The 4627-nt window shown below is 38.7% G+C and overlaps 1 pseudogene; it reads right to left on the bottom strand.

Annotated features, from left to right (window-relative positions):
• Positions 1-398: 398 nt before the first annotated feature.
• Positions 399-510, bottom strand: LOC148016148 (U5 spliceosomal RNA; annotated as a pseudogene).
• Between the last annotated feature and the right edge of the window lie 4117 nt (positions 511-4627).

Raw genomic sequence — 4627 nt, forward strand, 5'->3', positions numbered from 1 at the left:
GTTGCTTGTCTCCTTCCCAAAACATGTTAACCCACCCCAAAAGCACTTAAGGTTGGGGATATGGAATATGGTGAGAGATCTTGCAAGATTAATTCCTTCAATCCAATATGTTAATTCTTGCCAAATCAACAAGCTACCTTTGGGTGGATATTGGAAAGTGATGGTAACTGTTGTGGATACAAGACGTTTCAATGGTTTGATTTTGTAGATAAAGATCCTACACACCACACATTCACAAAGCTATGTAGATTGGCAACCATCGGTAAATTAATCTGCCACTTGGTACTTTGAACGTGTTTGCCTCTAGCCTTGTGGCCCTTTCAAGACCGGAAGGGGAGCAGACAGTAAACGGGTTTCCCATCGTCAGAAATTCGGCGTTGCAAGAGCCCCCCTCTGGCTAGCGAGAGGGGCCGCTCCAAAAATATGGATACGCTGCTTTGCTATGCTGGGCACACGGTATTCTTTAGTAAAAGGCGAAAGAATGGTTCACTCTGTGCCCCACACGCAACTTCCTGATTTAAGGTCTCCGCTCGGGGGAGCCTTTTTACTACCGCACCACACCTCCATGGCCTTGGCCCGCATGTGGGATGTCAAAGGAACGAGCGCACGTACGGTGTGATATTAACCCGCTTCATCATTCCACACATCTCCTAGGATAGGATGGCCATTAGAACGACAAACAAAATTCAATTTGAGGCGTTTGTAAGCTTGCATAGACCATCTCCTTTGATGCGGGCGCAAATGCACGCACCATTGTGATTCCACTCTCTCGTTGTCGTTGGCTAGTTTATCCCCTACTAGGGACACAAAGTCAAGCACAAAGTAGTGCCAACAACCTTGTACAATGTTATAGTTGATTATATGGTAGCATTACTCCCCTTGCTAGATTGTGTGGTCCCTCGATGCTCATGACATAGTCAAAGGGGTCTTCAAGGAACTAGTTTGTTGTAGAAGAGGATACAAGTGGAAGTCGGTGGTTCAACCACAATAGAGGTACTTGAAATATGGAACTATACATAGTATTTTTTTATTTCTTACTCGAGTCGTATTCTTCATAAGTTGCTCCTACATCTTCATCTATGGTATATTTATTGTGCTATCTCTTCTTTCCTAGCAAGTTTACACTTAGTGACCACATGTGCATACAATGTGGTACTTTTAAATTAGCGTTTTACCATGCTGTAGACTTAGTTCTTTGTGTGTGAAGAAGACGAAAGAAGAAGAAGAAGAGGAAGATTTCAGCCCTATCTCTCTATGTTCTCAAGTCTCCATTGCTTTGTGTGTGTGTGTGCACGCACACATGTGCGCTCTTTGGTACTTTACATCTCTTCCCTCTTGTGTGTTTTCACTATTTAACAATGGATCACTTAGTGGAGCCGTTACATTACTATGTGCTCTTTGTATACATGTTGTTCTGATAGAAGGAATATCAAGCTTATCATCCAAACTCTTTGAACCATTGGAATCTCCATTAAATCTCAAATGACTAGAAAATGCATCATTACCATCTGATACTTTCTTCTTCCCTTTGTCTTTACCTACAATACTAGTAGATGCATCTAAAGATGTGGGACTACTTCTTAGTCTCCCGAACCAAGGGCTAACTATAGATGTAGTACCGAATGATGTCTCTAGTCCACTAAGGCTCCATGGTTCTTACTTCTTCTTTTTGCCATAACTATCATGATCATCATCATCATTCAATGTATCACCACTAGATGCATACCAAGTGCTCATCTCATAAAAAATAACATCCATGCTCGCTCAAAACTCACGTGTGATAGGATTATAACAGTGATATTCTTTTCGTTCTAGAGAGTATCCAATGAAAATACATTTTTTAGCCTTTTAATCAAGCTTCTTTTGCAACTCATCTAGCATATGAACATATGCAATACAACCAAACACTTTCAAGTATGCCACATTGAGCTTCTTGCCTATAAAGCATTCTTTAAGGATCATTCTATGAACAGTAGCTATGGAAGTTCTGTTCATAATATAGACAATAGTATGAGCAACTTCAAACTAAAAGTATTTTGGCAAATTTTTTTCAATCATCAATTGTAAACGCCCCGAACAACGTAGTATGCTTAACAATTATAATATTTGCTTGTTTTCGAGATTTAATAGAAAAGAGAATGAACACTTAAAGCTGAAAATGAAAATTACTCACAAAATTACAGCCATAAAAATGTAAAAGTAATGGAGACAAGATTGAGGGTTGAAGATGGGCAACCCCCCCCCCCCCCCGAAGGAATGTATTTCTGCTCAACCCAAGTCCCTTAGGGAAGAGCTCAGTTACAATCAACCTGAGAGTGAGAAGAAGTAATTCTCACTCTCACAAGATCATGCAAAGATGTACAAACACACATGCATTATCTATTATGCAATGATAAGAACTGATTTCTTTATAGTATGAGAGAAGAAAAAGGGGAATTCAGCCTTTCTCTATCGTTGATCAGCAGTACAGGGATAGAGCTTGCTTCTTGTAGCTAAAATGGAAGAAAGAGCTCAAGAAGGAGGTGCTGTAATGAATTTACAGGCTTGCTGTCTTGTAAAACAGCAGTGATAGAAGAGGGAATATGGAGGAATTTGATAATGGAGAAGTGGGGGATGATGATGGGGATGGATGGGGCCAGTTTCTGGCTATCTGTGGGTGCTGTACATGAGTTTACAACAAAGAAAAATGATGTTAAATGAAGAAAAACGAGCTCTTATTTATAGGAGAGGGGAGAGCTAGTACAAAAGGGGAAAGTGGAGTAGCACAAAACAAGTGTCCAGCCACATGTCATGAGATGTGACAAGTGGTGGGACACTTGGAAACTTGTGTGACAAGTGTCTTGACACTTGTCTCTTCTCTATGGCCTTCCTTTTTGGGTTGAATACTGTCAAGAATAGAAACAACCAAATTTGGTAAGCACAGTCAGAGTACAGAACTTACTATTTTTAGAATGACATCCCTATTTTTTAGGACTAGCATTTTTAGGCTAATTCGAGGCTCCTAAAATTTAGGGACCTCCTAAAATTTAGGGATCTCCTAGAATTTAGGGACCCCCCCAATATGGGTATCATATGAAAGCTTTTTCCGTGTACATCGCAAAAATGGTATCCGAATCTTCATGTGACTTTCCTATGCAAAGAAATGTGCATTTCAAGCTTTCAGCCCACACATGCACATTATATAAGCATTTCATGATCATGCCATCTTGTTGATTGTAACTGTCTGTTCTGGTGGATCTAGCCCACACTTCAAGGCATCAATCCTTTCTGTGTGCGAGTCTAACCCTGATATGCGTGAGTTCTAGTCACAGGCGCCCAATCGGGTCATATAGGTGGAAGTGTGAACTATCTTTTCTCTAACCCACCGTGTGGGTCCACCATAACCTGTGACCACTCATCAGTGACTAGCTCCAATGCACTTTTCTTTATATCTAATTAGTGCAAAGGAAATAAATTTAATAAATCATTATATAGATAAATTAATGAAAAAGGATACAAATTCTGTTTCTATAGAGTTGTGACATCAATGCTCATGCAACTTCCATAATATGCCTATTTTTCCTTTCTGCAACCCCATTTTGATGTTGGGTATACTTATACTAAACTATCTCTTTATCCCAAGAGACCTCAAGAAGTCACTAAACTCATCAGAGAGGTACTATTCCCCTTCATCAACCTCGGGCACTTAACTTTCATGCATGTTTCTATTTCAATAGTAGTTTTGAAAGTTTTGAAGAGCTCAAACACATCACTCTTTCGTTTCATGAATACACCCACAACTTTCTTGAATAGTCATTAATAAATCTGTTTCATGAAATACACCCACAACTTTCTTGAACAGTCATCAACAAATGTGACAAAATACTTGTTTTCACCAAGAGATATATTCTGTGTAGGCCCCCAAATATCTATATAATATCAAATATATTCCGTCTCACATATCTATCATGCAAAAAAGGTTGTCTTGCCTTCTTACCTTGTAACCAACCCTTTGGACTGCATTAATTTTAGCCTTTGCACATTTGCATGTCCAATATGTTTGTGCCATATTTTAATATCTTCAACCACTCCTTTGCCTTTAGCATACATAGTGGCCTTCATAGCATGAATTACAACATCTAAAGTAAACATGCGGCAACTCTACTTCCTTTTGTGACCAACCTACACTTATCATTAAAATCTTCTACAAAATATCATTTTACATTAAATTGAATATGTAGCTCTCTTGCTCTACCATCTAACCAATAGACGTTAAATTCTTTGTGATGGATGGCACATATAATACATTTAATAGACTCTTTGTTTCACCATCATGCAAGAATAAGGTAACCTTTTCAATATGTGAATTTGGGTGGCATGAATCATCACCCATTTATACATAATCTAGATTTTAGAAATCCTACATCTCTCCAAACCATTCAACATGATTAATTGCACCTAAATCAACATACCATACATCATCATGTGTCCCCTTCCCTATATTAGCATTCATCATATGTTGTATAACAAATAGACACTCATTTTTATCTTTAGTCTGTTGTGGAGACGATGCATAATTTTCTTGTTGCAATTTACCACTGTGGATGTCATCCATCTTAGCACAGTACTAGGCTGCAATATAATCTAT

This window comes from Lygodium microphyllum, chromosome 23 (genome assembly GCF_053477565.2).
Source record: "Lygodium microphyllum isolate KBCC chromosome 23, Lygodium_microphyllum_v1.1.10, whole genome shotgun sequence".
In the NCBI taxonomy this organism is placed as follows: domain Eukaryota; kingdom Viridiplantae; phylum Streptophyta; class Polypodiopsida; order Schizaeales; family Lygodiaceae; genus Lygodium; species Lygodium microphyllum.